Here is a 19141-nt window from a genome sequence, read left to right as displayed (position 1 = left end):
TTCACAATCTCTTGCGCGCTTTAATTTTTGCGATTTCGTCTATAATTTCACTCAAATCCAAGTTTGATGCCACCTCATTTTCTATTGCAATTAACGAAAGATCTTTCTGCTGCCGCGGAAGTAACAGGAATTGTATGAAACAGTAGCATCGCTGTATACACTTCCGTAAGATCACATTCTAGCACGCCAAATTTTGTTATAATTTCTTTGCAAAGCTGACGAATGGACCACGACGTTCCTTTTACGAACGGAGAGTTTTTTTAAAGGACGAATATTAAAAAACAACTTTATGATGGGTGTTAGAAAGGGTGGCTATATGAGCTGGAGGGTCACTCTATAACGAAACACAAAGTTTCGGAGCGCTGCTGTGCGAGCCGCGACTCTATCTCGTTGAATTAAACGTGCCGATGGCACGACAGTTCTCGTTAGTTCGTTTTTTGACAGTATAGAGTAAGCCTCCTGGGGCCTAGGGCGGCTGTAATTGGCTACAAACCAGTAGGTACTTCGTAATATTAATTATTGGTTTGAACAGGTACTTACCTACCTGTATACTACAGGAAGATTAACCTGTCCCGACGCACTGATGTACACATAATGGAGCCTTATTGCGAATAATAATCCCTCAAGAAGCGTCAGCTGTTTGAGATGCTTAAATATTAATAAAAACCTCAGCGATTTGGAAAGATTAAGGTCGTTGAACCGTGTCAGTGATTTTTATTGCTGACAACTGCTGCTAATGTATCTTAGCTTACATCAGCAAAATTGATAGTTCCGGTTATACTAGTAAAAAAATCTACCTAAGTTTACCATTTTTTTAAATTCTATTATTATCACTAGGTACTTGTATAACACAACAAATATAAACATCGACGAGAACAAGCATTGTTTTAGATTTGAGGCACAATAAATTAATAATATATTAATTGAATAGCCTTAGCATATTTACGGAATTTTTTTTTCAAATGGAAGTTATGTATTTTTAGTTTTTTTAGTTTGCCGTAGGTACCTACATATTGCTTTAAAGTGAAAAGTAGTAGAGACCGTTGAAGGACCTTATTTCTGAAGGCTCTGTTACAACGGAGACTAATAACCCTTTATGAAAGGCAGCAGGCGCTCCGCCGTAAGTCAATCTGCGTAAGCCATGGATTATGAAGTAATCAAATGTTCTATGATACGTTTAGATCTTGGCTAACTGGATTTGGAAAGCTTTTTAAGGGCGTAATTGTGTTGTGTCTCGTTTGTTTGTTGTTTTATTACTTTTCATGAACTGTCATGACAGTTTTTTGTAAAATGAACTTACTAGGTTAGTTAATTAAAGTTAACTAAGTTAATATTGCGACACAGGAGCGTAGTGTGAAAATTCAAAAGTGATACTATTATCGAGTTATCTAACCTTGTTTCATAAGAACTTCCCTGGTCCTTACGTACTGCATTCAAAATCCACAATCGCTAAATCACACAGCATTCAGTAGGTACGTATAATGTATAAATTGTATTATGTTCAATAAAGAGTTTAATAATAATAATCGCGTCTCGTATGCAACTTCAATAATGGAACTAGGTATAAACAACGGTACTGCTATCTGAATCATAGCTACCGTCCGTCCAGAAACAGCACTAATTTCCATATCACGATTACCGAGTTTGAAAAAGTTGGTGGATGAAGTTTAAATTGGTTCAGCCCCCGTATTTTGTAACTTTTTGAGAGTTAGCAACCGGTGATAATTGGTATCAACTTAGAGACTTATTAACCGAAAACACCAAAAATCTTAGTGAAAGAAATATGCAAGAAGCCTACCAATATATCCTTATATTCAACATAAACGTTTGTGGAATCAGATAAGTCAGTAAAAAGTTATTAATTAATAATGCTCTAAGTTGTCAGCCATTTTATACCAACCAACCCCACTCGGAGTTACAAAATACGGGGGCAGAGCGGCCTCTTTGGGCTGCGTTCATGATTTGCGAAGTTGAGTCCTACTCGGCTTTGAGCCAGTGTTCGTGTGCTCACGGTTATTTTGTACGTAAAAAATATTTCTAAACGTAACTTTCGTTCGGAAAGCTGCTGTGTAAACTAGTTCGTGAAATTGGGTACCGGCTTCTTAATTTGAAAGTTAGTTTAACACTTTTCAAAGCTTGCTTTTATTTTCGTTATTGTCATTAAAGTTTAGGTAAATATTTCTTTACATTGACAACTTTACTGTCGTATTTAGACGTAGCTGTAGTTATCCGTATTTCAAATGAAACTTATTTTTTTACAGAAGTCTCTGCAAGAGTTAAAATTATAATTAAATTTCGAAATTCAAATACTTAGATAAATTTCGATAAAGTAGCATTTATCAAGAAGGTAAACATTGAGGATGAGAGTCCCGTCCACAAGAACCGCAGAATAATAACAATACTTTTTGCTCACATGGTACACACCGGTACTAAGTACAAGTAAGGTACCAATGCAAGGCGTGACCTGTTGCCGAAGGGCGAGCTCCCGTTATCCTTCTCTCACCTCTCACACACACACTCTCACAGACAAGGACAACGGAGCTAGGGTATACTTACCACAAAACATAGTCATACACCATGATTATACGCATAGCATTTAACACCAATAATTTATCGGTTTTCCCCCTAAGTGACCATATTATTATTCTTTGGAGCACCTTAAAATCTCAGATTTTTTTTTGCTCTACGAGTTAAAAACAAAATTCATTTCGTTAAGTGTTTCAGGAAGACTTGAATAATTTGACGTCGTTACTCTGTAACTTATGAAAACGATGAAACATTTAAGAACGCAGAATAATATATATGCGGTCATTTTATTTATTTACATACATTAGAAGCTCCGTTCCCTCATTTCCCAGGAGTCGCTCCAGTATCTATCCTTTATTTTAGGATGAAAATGTAACGCATGAGTTTAGATGTAGAGTACTTTGTTGCACAAATAGTATGAAATGCTAATCCAGATGCTGTTTTAAAAGTCGTTGTTTATAAAACTAATATTACCTATTACTTATCTATCAATTGAAAACTGCCGTTAATTGCCGTTCACTTACAGGAAGTTTTTACTACTGTAGTATGAAGTCGATTTAATTTAAAAAAATATGTAAATGAAGTACTTAATTGATACTAAAATTAAAACAGTACAAGGCTATCTTAAATATAGCAATCTCTACCAGATATTCTTTGGGTGCAAGATATAATATTTAATACCTTTTAAGAAAATTTGAACCTTCACTTCTGGTGTTAGTCGCCTGTGAATTAATAATGCTACACAGAATGCATCTTGTTCTCTGTATTAAGCTCTCATGTGGAGTGGCTCTCAAATTTGACTTAAAGTCCTAAGTAATACGGTGCAAGTTCGGAAATATCACCAAGTTAAGAACCAAAGTGCTCTCCGGTAATGATTTTAAGTGAAACTAAATATAACTTTGTCATTGTATAAAGGGTAACTTTTAATAGCACTTACTGGCAGTCTTTGTTCGGTCAATAAAGCGAATACTCAATATGCAGGTGGAATTTAATCAGTGATCGTACAGGGTATTCAAATCTTAAGTGGATGCTTAACTAATCAAAATGTATACCTACATATACCTAGTGATTATTTGCTCAGTGCCTACATATAATTATAGGGTAGGTGTATCGGTACAGTCGACCTAAAAATCTGGAAAAACATACACTGTCTACTAGCTATAATATACTAGCTTTTGTCTGCGACCTTTTGTTTTTTTTTTTCAGTTTTACCGTTGGATTTCCGTTCACGAATGTGGCGGACCCAAAGTTCTTTAGAATCAGCCCCCGAGTCATCACCCCCTTTCCGCTTACTCAATATATCACTATTCTTCTTCTTATCGTGTCGACGACAAACCAACAAAGTCGCTAAATAATACATGCCCAGAACTGGGCCACTGATACAGCACCGCTGGTAGCGGTCATGAGCTCTTCCCGCGTACAGGTGTAGGGACACGCGGGGCATGAAGTAAGGTGCACCATAGTTTGCACATCACTATTGCAACACCCTGTCCATTAAGATTCCCCTTATGTATAGACCGTATATAGACGCATAAGCTGATTTACCAACCATTTCTGTTGTCCGACGAAGCTGTTTCGAAGCCATCGGGGCAGTAATTCTGCTACTTGAGCCACACACTCGATCTCAAGAATGCTATCCCGCGTCATGAAGATGCTCCTTGTGTATCGAATCATATTACCATACGGCCTCTAGTACCTACGCGTTTTGAATTTACGAAAACGATAAAGTTTCACCTGCATACATTGTCTGTCAAAAGTTTCATGATAATTTCCGCTGGACGCGCCACTTTGCAAGCGACAAAACGAAAACTTTTATAGTTTTCGTTCAACTATCAAATTTCTAAAAGTACCATTGTTGTTATTGCTTTTACAATGTTTTACAAATATTTCTTAGGGTAAAGTCTGCTTAAAAAGAATAGGAAATGAATGTTGCTATTTTTAGGAAGAAAAAAAACATTAAACTGAAAAGCTGTAATAAATGGTTAAAGTACCTTCCATAGGTACTCGGTTAACCGGCTCGCCCGCAAGAGGACACATACATAATAAATACCGGACACGACGCTAAACTTACAATGCCTCTGTTTGTTTCTGGAGTTAAATGTTAATTGATGCTTTTGTTTCTCCCTGCTTCAAGTAGGTCCTGTTTGGAAAGTCATAATGAAAGTTAAACAGTTAAATTAAGTTATAACTTTCCACTTTAGAAGTTAGGGGTAGCACCAGTGGGTTCTCATAGATTGGTCCTAATCGCTTTTTGGGCCGGTTTTTTGATCCGTGGTCAACATTAATCATTAGTCAAGTCACGTACGAAACATAACAGGTGCATACAAATTATGTTGTTTAGAACTAATAATTAAATCAATTTATTTTAAGATTAGGTATTAAATCCATACAATGTGTTAATAACAATGTGTCCTTAGCCTATGTTAGTAAACAATTTAGTCACAAAAAATTAAGTAAAATAACTAACAAATAACAATGGCTCACAAGGCGAAAAAACAATAAGCATCTCCGCGACACTGTTTTCCTGCAGGTACAAAGACGTGGCGGAGTGAATATAAAAATACTTAAAATGTATTTCCTTTATACAAGTACTTAAAGTTAGTAAGTCGAAAGGAGGTGACTGCAATATCCTTTACATTATTTTCTTAAACAATCGACTATTGAACGTGAATATACAGTAGTAAAAAAATAGCCTTGACAAATAATAACATTGCGCTACAACTAATAAATCTATAACATTTTCATAAGCAATCACTCAGACAAATGCAAACAATGGAAAAGCGAGTAGCAGCATCGCAGGCTTATGTCGATGTCGGCGGAAAAACAACCACTCTATCCTGCGCAAAACTGATATCCAATCCCTCGAGGTGGAATCCAATCATTCTATTTGCGTACAAACTGAAGAGACAAGATAATTTACTGCAAAATCTCCATGAGCCTTCGGGAGGAGGTTACCATAGCGCCGACCTGTTGATACTGGCCCCCGCCCCGCGCCGCCCCCGCCCACGCCTCATCGATCGCCAGCTATTTACCTCACAACAGTAACTGAAAGGTTTATTGGAATTATCCAAAGACAATCAAGTGTGTGCAAATACCCCGGACCGTGGGGAGGGGGGAGGGGGGTTTGTTTTGCTGAGAGGCTGCTGATGGATCGCGAGGAAATAAATTGCTGCTTGTTTTTAATGGGCTCTATAAATGTTTTATTATTGTTGCGTAACGCACCCTACCTCCACCTGCCTTCCTGAAATTCTTAGATCCGTATTATGTGGGTAGAGGTATTTTAATAACGTGTTTGTCATGTCTATTAATATATGACATAGATATATGTATACCACTAATAGATAGATACATTATTTAAGAACTTTAAGTTGGTTTCATTAAAAGCTTTGTCATATATTATTCAAACTTGATAAATGCCCCTTTTTACCACTTCCCATACAAAATTTCATTGTAAGCATTTAACCTTCCATCTTGGAAATTTAAATAACAAAGGTTCATCATTATCATTATCATCAGCCAATAATCATCAACAAATGTGCTTATCTACTGTCTATTAAAATTATAATGTATGCGTAGGTAGTACCTTTAAATACATAATCTGCATACGTCTGATATATTTAATTCTGTAAAGCCAAGCAGACATAACTTGATACCTAACATACGAGAACAAATAACTCCAACTCAACTTTACTGCTTATTCATAAAGTCTGCCTTAAGAGTCGGGTACAGTGCTAAATCAAACCTCATAAATCTTACACGCACATACAGAAGGGTGAAATTCGGACAACACTGCCAAACGTGGAAAGCAAATACCTACATATTAAATATCATGTCCCATAATCTCTATTATCGTTGGAGAGCTCTCCGTGTATCTAAGACTTTACTCAGTAATCTTTTTACGTGACGGTAAAACTGTCGCCTCCTTGGTCATAAACTCATTGGTTTTGTGACAGCTCAAGAAGGCTTTGGGCGCTATTCAGTATTCAGCAAATTGTGTCTTTTAGGCCACTCGAGGGCCGGGCGTAGGGGGCGGTGTTAACAGCAGTTTAAAGAGCAACTGGAGTGGTCCTCTGTACTCCATGGATTCTTTGAAGTGAGGCCTACTCATTAGTTTAACGGTTAATTTCGAAAATTTGGTTGACACTGGATACTAGTGGAGGTCAGGTTTAAAGTGGTATGGGATAGATAGTTTCTGTTGGTAAATTTATAATAGTTTCAAAGTTTAGTTAACTAGAAAAGGATGACTACATGATGGCCGACGAATGTAACGATTCGTGCCATCAGATGTGACTGTAAAATTGACTGGTTATATCTGGCCTCTCTTCTGGCGAGTCGGTCACCAGTCAAATCAGGTTATAGGAGTGATGGAACAGGAAGTGCTTGCAAAGGGAGCCTTCGTTTATTTGGACAATTATGTCGATTCTGAAGGCACAAATTCTAATTTTAGAACGGGCAGTCGGACAATACTTAAAATTCTTTGTTAAAAATTTGTATACAAAATATTTTATAATTATATTATATACCTAGGTATTGGTTGTTACACTAAGTACTTTAAGATGCCGAATTTCAATAACTATATAGGTATTTGCTCCTATCTTAAAGTGTTCTGAAAAGCCGTCACTAGTATTCTATATTTACTAGATACTATAGGTAAACAGGGTCTAAACAATGACTAAACGTGAGTGGCACGAAGCAATGTGTCTCGCACTACACACGCAAGTAAAACAACATTTAGGCTTAATTTATGTTTGCCACACTAAAGTATATAGGTATTTATGACTTCTTTACGATCTAATCCATCCATCCAATTTTCTATCATATCAATCGAATGCATTAGCCCTTCGGCTTTCCGTAACATCAAACATCATAACAATTCCCAAATAGATATTTATGACGTTTACGTCATAATCAATAGTACTTACGGTTCACGCTTTTTCATTTCTGTGCCATTTTATCATGAGGCATCGCAAAGGCGATTTTAATAAAAAAAAAAAACTGGTAGACATCGCTTTTGTTTACCTGCTGTAAAAGGATGCTGTCAAGAATTTCCGACAGGTTTTCCGCTATGAAATTTACTATCAAAACGCCAGAATTATATGAATTTGGTTCATAGAATTCTGGTGTTTTGTCTAACACAAAGAGTCATAATTCGAGTATCACGATGGCGCTTGATCTTTATAACTGACACTTTTTCTAATAATTATGATAAAACATGCAATGCAAAGAATGCTTTTGAACCAAATGGCTCAATAAAGTTTTATCACTCACAGTAAATGTTTTAAAATTCCATTAGGTACCTACACCACACTTAGCTACATAACCAAATATGAGCCATACAATTATTAATGATAGAACACTACTGAAACACACTCAATGATAGTTTTGAACCAAATTTCTCAGAAAATATCTCGTTTTGTAGGCTTATGTAAAATATGTACCTATAGCAAATAATTTATTTTGCGGTTGATTCAGTGAAACTAGCCTATTTCTATACAATATTTTGTTGGACTGGGAGTGAGCCTCACACGCATTAGTCAGTTTTTGAGGTCTTCATTAATATTTACGATTCATTTTTATTATTATGCAAATAATACAACAACATTTCTTCTTATTGTCACTTCGATTGTAAATATTGATTTCCACTTGTGACTGGAGGAAAGATAAATATTGGGACATTCGCGTGGGCTGATTGAGATATGACTGAACCTGTCTGCTGGGAGGAGGTGTGTGTACCTTTATGTACATGTCGTATATTGAATGCAAGTTTTGACATTTAACGCAAACGAAAAAAACGTTTTCCTCTTTTAATAACGATATGGTATACGCACAGTCAGTAAGTAAATAAATATAATTATGTACCTACAATATCAAGTATGGACTAAATCAATTTTCCTTAATGTTAAGTAAATTAATTATTTTAACATAACCTCAAGTTTGTCGTGAAGTCGGGTAGTTATGGCAACGTCGCCTCGCCGGCAACAGTGGTTTATGGACTTTAGGTGACAGAATAAAGGCGTGATTCCAACTAATGGGCTTGTAGCGCTAGGTTTAGGTGCTTTTTCACCACTTATTAGGTACTTATATGCTATGCTACGTGGCTACCGATTTTTTCTTTCTTGCTGCTAAAGTTCTGTATAAAACATTTCCATCGAATAAAAAAATAATTAATTATTCCTAAGACACTTATTGCCAACCTTCGCTAGGAGAGGGCACTAGAAGAAGAAAGACACTTATAGCTTGAGTTCAAAATTGGACTTGTGAAGTGAACACGGGAGGTGAAAAAGCGTGACTTTTACGGTTATCTATCACTAACAATTCCGGCAATTCCCACCTTCCTAACACGCACAGCGAAGGAATCATACGAAAGATACAGAAGGGCCCCTAAAACTCCCCCATGAGTATTATTTTATCTGTTTGAGTATCAAAGATAAAGGTTATCTACCATTTTTCCTTCCAAGGAAGTTGTAAACTTGAAGTACGCGCCCTAGTTCGTGAAACGTTGTTTCCGTCGACGCGACGACGACGCGCGACGTTCCGATGTTTCAAACAATAAACAAAACAATAACTACTATATTTTTCAAAATTCGCGAAAATTTAAGTCATTCTCCATAGAATAAAGTCACGTGACCAACAAAGTTTCCATGGAAAATGATTTTTTTTTGCATTAAATGCTGCACGCATAGGTTTCGGCTTAGTATACTCTTTTTGCAACACCCTGTATATCTTTTTATTTTTAGTTTCGAGTTAGGAGGTCATCCCCGCTTCGTTGGCATCTTAGTCTCTAGTATCCAATGCATTGTTAGTACTGCCGTTTTCCTTCGCAACAGAAATTCAACAGTCGACCAATCAATATTCAATCCATCTTCTAAGACCACTATTGTCTATGCCTACGTGTAGCATAGCATTCTGTTGATTCTGTATCGAATATTGTCTATGAGGAGCAAGCTCTGTGTAAATGTATTTGATAGAGTCTGGCAACGCTTACTTTACAACACGGGTAAAAGATGTAAGATTATTAATAATTCTTTAACATACTCATGAGCAATGAAAGGGTTTCAGTGAAATATGTTTTTTTTTATTACTTGTGAGTGTAGTAGTCCAAAATTTGACTTTATGAGTGCGTAAATATCATTTCACATTGGAAAAATTAACAGTTTGACAACTCTAAACTCTAGAATTTGTGCCTTCAGAATCGACACCTCTGTGTACCTTAGTAGTACTCGTAGTATAACTTTATTGTACATAAAACACTTAAATTAACATTTAAGACTTAAAATCTATAATACAATAAGGGCGGCCTTATCGCTAAAAGCGATCTCTTCCAGGGAACCCTACGAGCTAAGAGAGACAATTTTGAATATAAATGAGGAAGTTGTACAAAAATATAAACACTAAAGGGAAAATATCTTAATTTACGTGATTCCGATGAAGTAACAATCTACTACTACTGTTCAAACTGTGCTGATCAACTTACCCAAAGAAATGTACCGTCGGAAATCAACTTTTTTTATACCTTCCCCGCAATAAAAAAAATCACAGATAGAAAGGAGATGGGGAAAAATGTAGAATGGGAAATTATGTGGAATGTATATCACTAGGAATAGTTGGTGTTAGCCTCGGGTCGATCAACCGGGGGCTGTATTGACACAAATTGGTTATCAGCCTCCCGCTAATAGTATTTATTACGCAATAATCGAAGACCAATGATAGTGGCGCCAACATCTCTCTCTCTCTCCCGAGGGAAACTTGTGTTTGTTTCAGGTAAAAACCTTCTATAAACATGATTATCGATAAGATTATTAAAGTTAACTATAAATCATGGGTTTATTGGTTAACAATCCTAATCCTAATCCTAACTAATATTATAAATGCGAAAGTAACTGTGTCTGTCTGTCTGTGTCCCGCGCGCTTCGCTTCGTCTTAAAAAGTTTTCCCGTGGGAATTCCGGGATAAAAAGTAGCCTATGTTCTTTCCCGGGGTCTAGACCGTATGTATACCAAATTTCATTCAAATTCGTTTAGTAGTTTTGGCGTGAAAGAGTAACAGACAGACAGACACAGTTACTTTCGCATTTATAATATTAGTTAGGATCCATTACAACTCATGATTTTATAATAGTTGTTCAAAAATATTATCAACACACCTAAATTTCGGCAAGTAGAGTATACCCCCATGTCATCAGAATCCAATCGATTGTCAGTGGGTGCCGTTGTGAATGTGGCGGGATTGCAGACAAGACATGTGTTCGGCTCTACTATTGTGTCTGAAGTAGCTCTGTAAAGCTAGATACATACATCTGAAGTCATTGTTCTCACGGCAAGTGCCTACTAGTCACATCAGAATGTAACTTATCTAATCGTGCTATTACTTAGTAAGGTGGTGGTGGTGGTGGTGGTTAATGTGTATGTAGGTATATCTCTGTATGCCCCGTTTCAGAAGAAAATAGGCTGTCTATGTTTTAAAGTGAATTAGTTTTTATCAATCTGGGTTTGATGAATATTTACATGGCGACAACCTGACAGCTTTAGCGTAGCATGATATGCCTTTGAAAAATGTTTCCAGAACGTGTCGTAAAGACAATTACTTATTCTTTGAGTTAATAGAAATTATGTACTCGTATCTGCTGAGTACCGAGGTATCAGGTTTCATTCTAAATCATCTTTAGGAACCGCTAATATTAATTTAAAATACCTTAAATATAAATAATATACAATAAACTGTTTAAATGAATACATTGAATAAAATAAATTGAAATCTAATCGGGCCCAACTCCACATCCCAGTTAGTATCGCACCAGAAGCGAAGTTGGACGTCTCGAATTAATTTGAAAAAGAGTCGGAAAGCGTGAAATTCATTTTGAAGCTGTTTCATCAAGTTTTCCCCTCCTACGTGCCGGGCCCGGGTTCAAATCCATTGATCATTTCCATCAGTTGGGACACCGTAAAATTGTGCGTTATGATTGAAATTATGCGTCCCACAAGCGCTGGAAATAAAGAGGTTTATTCAATCGTAAAATCACACTTACTTAAGGTAATGTACTGAAAGTATTTACTGCGAGTAAATACTTCCAATAGCTTTGTGTAAGTACTGACGACTTGTAGATGTACACTTGTGAAAGTATTCATATATTATTATGTTTTTGTCACATAAAATTAAGATACAATCGGTTAATACCGCACAAACAGTTATCGATAGATACATAATAATAGGTATGCTTTTTTAATGTCTGATCACCTCTTACTACCCCTTCAGGGATTTCAGTCGTGAGCATATGTATGTATTTATTTATTTATTTGGGCCATTATTTTATTTTGGGTACAATTGGACATACTTTTACAGATATTTTTTTCAAAAATAAACTTCTTATTAATTAACCTTTCAATATTTATTTATGTTAATTAACATTTATATTATTCATTAAATACATTTGCAGCGATGTTTTCTTGCTATTTCTTAAAGTTATTGACGTTTAATCGAGGAACGATGAGAAAAAAATACTACTGCGTTACTTTCATACAAAATTATGTTTTATTGTTAGGAACATATATTTTGGTTCGTAAACATATACCAGATAAAAAGTAAGAAAAAAAACATTAATCTAACAGTTTAAATTACAAAATATTCTCAGTTTTGTTATTCATTCTATAATAAAGTTTCCCACTGCGTTACCAATCAATAAGTTTTAATGCAATACTTTTCGAAAAAAGGACAAAATAATCATAATTTTTTGCTCAAAGTTTTAGAAATAGCTCAAAATAAGGTGAATTATAATTATTATATTTAGTTTAACATTCTTTCTAATATAGAGTAGCTAAAATGTTTGTGAATACTCTCAGGAAACGAGGGACAAATAGATAACGCTGTGGTTAATTGGTAACACAGTGGTATCTCAATCACAATCTTTATACTTTCTTCAATTAAAACTAATCATAATGTGAAAAAAACTATCAAACTAAAATTAACAGAACTCTTTGTTTAATATCAAACATTAAAATCGCTGAAAATATAACAACTTAATACTAAGAAATATTTCTCATTTTTTTTGCCTATAAAGCCGTTGTTTTTCAGCCGCTGTTTACGCCATTGAGTCTGAAATGTTATACTGTAACAATATAATATGCTCAAATGTTATATTTGTACCATAAATTGAGTAACAGATACCTGAAAACTATAAGAAAAACCCCTGAGTTACTATAGCTACAACTGCGTTACTGAAAAAGTAACGAAGTGTAGCGGTAACGCAGTTGTAAAACAATAACCTATTTGAAGTTAGTACTTAAATGAATACACATACATGGGATATCAAAATGCCCTAATAATTGTTACTAATTATTACATATATTGCATGAAATAAAATAATAAATATCTATAAAACTCACCGTATGTCGCCGGTAACTCAGTGGCGTCACAATAAATACACGCGCTTCTCTCCAGGACTCTCATCCGAAAGACTTGGTCATTTTATCCGTCCCGCTCTCCTTCCTGCACTCCGATACAAATACACAGCCATTCAAATGATCTTAGGTATAAGAAAGTGAAAAAAAGTTTATTTATGATTGAATTTCCTAAGGTAACCTAGTGTAGGTGTATTTTTGCTTAGACTTGGGGACTCGGCCAGGAATATTAATTGTCCCATAATATGTTCATATAAAATCATGAATATTACCGTGAAGTAAAGTTTAAATAATGACATATTCGTTATAATATTCAAAAAAATTGTTTCCATTATATTTTTTTACACACGTTGTGCTTGTTTCATATGACTCGCTCCGAGGGACAGACAATTTTTGTATGAAAAACAATTGCGTTACCAAAAACAACAACAGAGTTACCGTAATTTGTAATTAAATAAAGTATTTTACATAAATTCATTATATTTTCTGTGACCGGTGTCTTATTTAATTGCTACAGACGGTAGCTATATTCCTGAATTTCATTATTTAATTTTTAAAAAATGTTTCTTTGTAGGGGACCGATAATGGTCCCTAAAATAAAATAATGGCCCATTTATTTGATACTTTATTGCACAAATATGAAATATAAGTGTACAAAAGGTGGACTTAATGCTAAAAGCATTTTCTACCAGCCAACCTAATGTAATGTATGTTAAGATTTACAGCCCGCTTGCGAGATCTATCAGGATCTTATATTCATGTAATATGCAGTGCGGTTGCTGCCCTGAATGGGTTAACCCACTTTGCAAGATTTGCTTCCGCCTAGTAAATAAGGGCTGTTAGTCTCATGACTTATGCCCTATAGAGGGCGGCGATTCTAAAGCGATAGAGGTAAGCGATTGTAAAACGACAGATAATACGTTCTATATCTATATCGATGGTGCTGAAAGCTTCATTGTAAGCAGAGCCCTCATAGGAAAGTACTATGAACCTACTTATAAGACTTGTACATATGTATAGTGAAAGAAACTTAGGTATCTAACTAGATCATAGCTAGAGTTACTAACCAAGCCATGGGGGCGCTAAAACTTTACGAAGACGGCAGCAGTTAAAGAGAGAAATATTAGTAGTTCTGTTGCCACCCCTGCGTCTCTAGACAGGGGGCGTCCCGCGCTCATAAACCATGCATCGGGCTCGTTTGTCCCGCGCTGCGGTGAATGGACTGCCCCACATACTGTTGCGCTTCGAGCATTTATCATCTTGGGATTCTTGAGTTGTGAATCGGTTGCCTCGCGCGGATATGTAGCTGCCGTCAATTTCATAAGATGCGTTTTCTATTGTAGGGGAGCGGGGGGCTAGTTGTAACAGGGGCAAGTAGTAACAAGCCTTTTTCACCCACATAATAGATGAATATTCATTTGATTTTTAACCCAATCTACTAATTAATACGCAATGTATCATCTAATGGGGAGTAACGCGTGTGAATTTGCCGCTAGGGGCGCTGGTGTTGACTGAGGTTAAGTGACATTTTACTTTACATATAATTTGTTTGGCGGGCTTCGTGATAAATTATATTTTCGTTCATTTCCCTGTTGAAAAGTGATCTCTTTTCGTGAAATTATCGCAAATATGGATTATTTATCGACGAATGTGCACGCTTTGAAAGCTAAATTAAGAAAAAGAGGCGCATAAATAAGCGGTCTCAAAGAGCAGCTATTTTAGAGGTTAGTTTGTTTACTGTTTACAAACTTATTTTTTACGAAATGTATGCTTGTTTGCTTAGGTAACAGCTATGTTTTTTCTTTTTACAGACACCAAGACTATGACCGTAACAGTAACTTGGTTGGAAACGTAGAGGACAGCATCATACAACAAAATGATTCAGTGTATACTGTTGAGTGGCCTTCAGAAACTTTGTATATCAGTGTGAACACTAAAAATGAAACTCCCGATCTAGATATTGTCACCAATGAGTAACTACTTTGGAATTTATGTTATGTACAGTGTACGGTGGCCTGCGCCTAAAAGTATACAGGCGGAGTTTTAAAAATAGCGATCCCTGATGATGAAGGGACCAGCTACATCTGTTATAAATCCGGGGATGTGTTGTGTGTGATGTGTGTAGCAGTGGTGTTTATGTGGATGTGCTTGAGCAGCATGTGAGCTTGAGATCGCTATTTTAAAATCTCCGCTTGTATACTTTTAGGCGCAGGCCACCATACATACCATCGCTCTTACGGTGAATGAAAACATCGTGATAAAACCTGCATATCTAGATTTTCGAACCCACCAACTTGCAGAGGACCAGCGTGGTAGGAAATGGTCCAAGCTTAGGAGTGGAGTTTAGACCTTAAGGCGATATGCACAAAAGCTCCATTCGAGTGAGCCAGGTGCAGGTACTGACACCCCCATAAATAATAGAATACTTAGGCCTTGTTCCACAATGTCTGGTTAGTGGCTACCTGTGAGATAAAATACATGCTGTCACTGTCAAAAAAATAATAACAGAAAGTGACAGCATGTATTTTATCTCACAGGTAGCCACTAACCAGACATTGTGGAACAGGGGCTTAGTATACTATACTACCATTATTTAGTTTCAACTAACAACTCAACCAGCTTTCATTGTGTGGATGTGTTATATTTTTTGTATAGCAGTGTGTTTAAACGGAAAGGATAAATAAAAGTTAAATCAGTGTGTAATTCTTTTATTTTTATTGTATTTATTAAATGCCTAATCCTTATTTACATTATGTTCTTTCTGAAATTGGTTATAATGATTTTCACAAACACGAAATTGTCGGATAATAATTATTTCACAAGCCAATGTTTTAGAACAGTTTTATCACTTGGTAACATATGTCCTCCTTTTCTTTCTGAACATAACGGATCTGCACAACATTGCGGCATAGTAACTCGATATGATGATAGTTATTTTATAATTAATAAGCTTATAAGATTCAAGATTTTAAAACTTTATTTCGCGCCAATTTGATAAAGTCGCCTTTGATAAGTTTGACAGCTATGGTACCTCTTGACCTCAGTCGACAGTGGCGCCAACTGGTGAGCAAAAAAACGGTAGTCCCCATTGTGGTCAGTATCCCGCCGGTCGGCCCAGGAAGCCGTGTTGTGCAGGCGCTCCGAAATAGCCAGGTCACGGACTTTTTTTTGTTTATACGAAATTGACTAGCATAAAATTCATATGGTTTAGCGGTTTTTGTTCAATAAAAATACATTTAGAATTTGTTTAGTTACATTATAATTAATTTTAATATTATACAATTTGAGCGATTTTATTTTAAGAGATGTTTTTTAAAAAAACTTCCCTATGGGGTATGTTGTACTCGTAACAGTTTTACGGGGCTAGTTGTAACATGTTACAACTTACCCCTTATGTAATTATTAGTTATGAAATTTCGCAGACGTACTTAAATTTATTTGGACCTACTTACGTTTAACTTTGTTAATTTTATTTCGTAATGAGACACTACAAAAGAAAATCTACACGTGTTACCCAAAGTCAAGATTTTTACGAATTGGCCTCTGCTGAAGTCTTAGAAAATAAAATCAGTGTATGAAAAGCCGCATAAACTTTTAATTTATGTCATGTATCGTTATATAACTACACATATACATATTTATCAGTCGGCTATGTCAACCCAGATTGTTTTTTCAAGAGGAAGAAGAAGCTAAACTATCTGAGTACTCTAACATTAACTTTAGATTACTTCCTTTGGAAGTCAGAAAGTTGGGATACCAGTGTGCTATTATGATTAAAGCAAAAAACATACCTCCTTCATGGTGTGAAAACAAATCAGCTGCACTAGATAAGTTTAAAAATTTTATGAAAAGGAATCCAAGACTATCTCTAAGAACTCCTGAAGCTAGCTACTTTAAGTAAAGAAAGAACATAATAATATTAAGTGATAATTTGTAATATTTTTCAGTTAAATTGAACATTTAAAACCTGTTAAGTGACTGAAGTTTATTTTATGACAAATATACCTTTATAAAATGTAAAACTGGTTTTCAATTCCTAATGTTACAATTTGCCCCCAGCCCGTTACAACTAGCCCCAATCACGGGGTAAGTTGTAACACACGCTAATTTTTTTTCAAAAACTTTTTTACTAAAAGTCTTGACAGTTTTGATTAATTTTTTCTTTGAAATTGATAGATGGATAGTTGTTAATTGGAATATAATAGTATTGCTAGATTTCCTGAATACTGAAAAAGTAACTTTTAATAGCGAAGAAACCAAAAATTGTTACAACTAGCCCCCCGCTCCCCTACCTTGTTAACTACCAAAAAAAAGAGGGGTGTTATAAGAGTTTTACTTGTCTGAGAATGTTTGTGTCTGTGTATCTGTATGTGTTTATTCCGTCTATTTTGCACATAGTCCGATAGTACAAAAATACTGAATACCTATAGCTATCACCTTTAGCGGAAAAGTTTTCAGATGATTTCTACAGCTGAATCGGTGTTTGCCTGCTAGCTTAGCTCGCTCACTTGCTGGCGGAACAACCTGTACTTTATTCTAAATAAGTCACCCATTTATTTTCGAGCTTTGTCAAAGTGGAGAAAGGATTTGACGGGTTTACTGAATCAGAAAAACGGTAGCCTCCCTACTCAGCGCTATAAACACACTCCTTCAGAATATCTACGAAAGCAAACAACAACGGGAAGATATTATATTTATACTTCATAAATAATAATTTGTCTTCGATCGTGTACATTGTTATTTTGATTTATGTATCAATCTCACAGATTTGTCTGCGATTAATCTAGACTCACGAGAAATGAAAAAGTTCCAGTGACATTTGGAACGTCAACGGCAGGTGGAAATTTTTCATGGTTCGTGAGTGTATTTGCGTTACCTTTTGGAAGAACCCACACTTAGAATACCAACAAAATCAACATTAGCCGACGGTACAAGAAAACCTTTGGGAACCGCAAATTCACTTATTCATAGCCCACGAGGGCTCAGCGTATACGTGAAGGGGTGACAAGCGCCAGGAGTTGTCAGTACCTCTTCTCCCTGAACTGTCACATGTGCGTAATGTAATCAAAAATAAATTAAACTAAGGAAATACCTATTTGGGTCTGTCCCCACAGGCCCACACACACTTGGTTGGACTAGATACGGATTCCGAAGAAGCTAACTTGACAACAAAAATAAGTGTCGACTCCAAAAAAAAGAGATGGAGCTTCAATTACTATGAAGTACGGAGACGTATATTTCTGATTCGGAATTCGATATTAAAATCAATTTTGTTGCGAAATAATGATACTAGCTTTTGTTTGTAATGGTGTACTCGAAACTATCGATAAAGTTTGTGGTCTGAATACTCTAAGTGGTTAGGTCATGTTATACCTAGAGCAACGCTGACTCGGGTGTAGTACACCAGTACTTACCAAATAACTAATCACGTTCCTGCTAGAAATTTCTGTAAAAATTTCATGGTATGCTCATATAATTAAATCAACGACGAGTCTAGCTTTTTTCACAATCACCTAGCTGAATATAACACAATAATAATATAAATAAGCTCTATGATTGATTTTAACGTCAAAAAATTGCATGAATAATTTTATTAAATTACGGCTTTTGGAACACATAGTTAAAATGATTATTCAATTTTAACGCTAAGTACCTACCACTAATAACTTAATAAATTATGTTCTGTTCTACCGTCAATGTATGTCAATATGTCAATCAGCTGCATTAATAATATTATTATTGTATTGCCTGTAAGTGCTGTAACTAAGTACCCTTTTGTACCTTGACATAACCAAACTTAATACACAACCAATTAAGTAATTTATGGTTTCTAAATTTAAACGTTATCAAGGAAAAGAAGTGTATTATTTAATTAAATAGCCATAATTGTACGTACAATTAGTATATTTCAGACTTAAGTATAACGTACCTAGGTATAATTCGAGCATTTTTCTATTCTTTTTTCGCGTCCTCTACATTCATAAAATGTCATGTACGCTCGTTGACTTCCGAAACATATTCGGCTCAATGTAAGTTTTATCAACTAAGTTTTAAAATACCTAAAGATGTTCTAAAATGTATTTACCTTGCTTTAGTGGATTCTATAGTAAGCTATGCCCTTGACTGCTATGGTTTATCATTTAAAACTTATATTGATAAAATAGAAGCTCTTCAAATAAGATTTCTTAAACTTCTAGTTGACAAAAAAACACAGAGAAAAT

The 19141-nt window shown here is 35.5% G+C and overlaps 2 long non-coding RNA genes across 2 annotated transcripts in view; one reads left to right on the top strand and one right to left on the bottom strand.

Moving 5' to 3' along the window:
* LOC119691246 overlaps window positions 1–19141 on the top strand; it is a 53646-nt gene that overhangs the window by 29413 nt on the left and 5092 nt on the right. The window lies entirely within an intron of this gene.
* On the bottom strand, window positions 12032–13531 carry LOC125489620. The gene is made up of 2 exons (XR_007267097.1): window positions 12906–13531; window positions 12032–12628 (listed from the first exon to the last, which is right to left on the bottom strand). It is a non-coding gene; the product is annotated as an uncharacterized LOC125489620 (long non-coding RNA).

The sequence above is a fragment of the Plutella xylostella genome, chromosome 15 (assembly GCF_932276165.1).
Source record: "Plutella xylostella chromosome 15, ilPluXylo3.1, whole genome shotgun sequence".
NCBI classification, from domain to species: domain Eukaryota; kingdom Metazoa; phylum Arthropoda; class Insecta; order Lepidoptera; family Plutellidae; genus Plutella; species Plutella xylostella.
The sequence above is the reverse complement of the archived record's forward strand: the minus strand, read 5'-3'. Positions and strand labels throughout refer to the sequence as shown.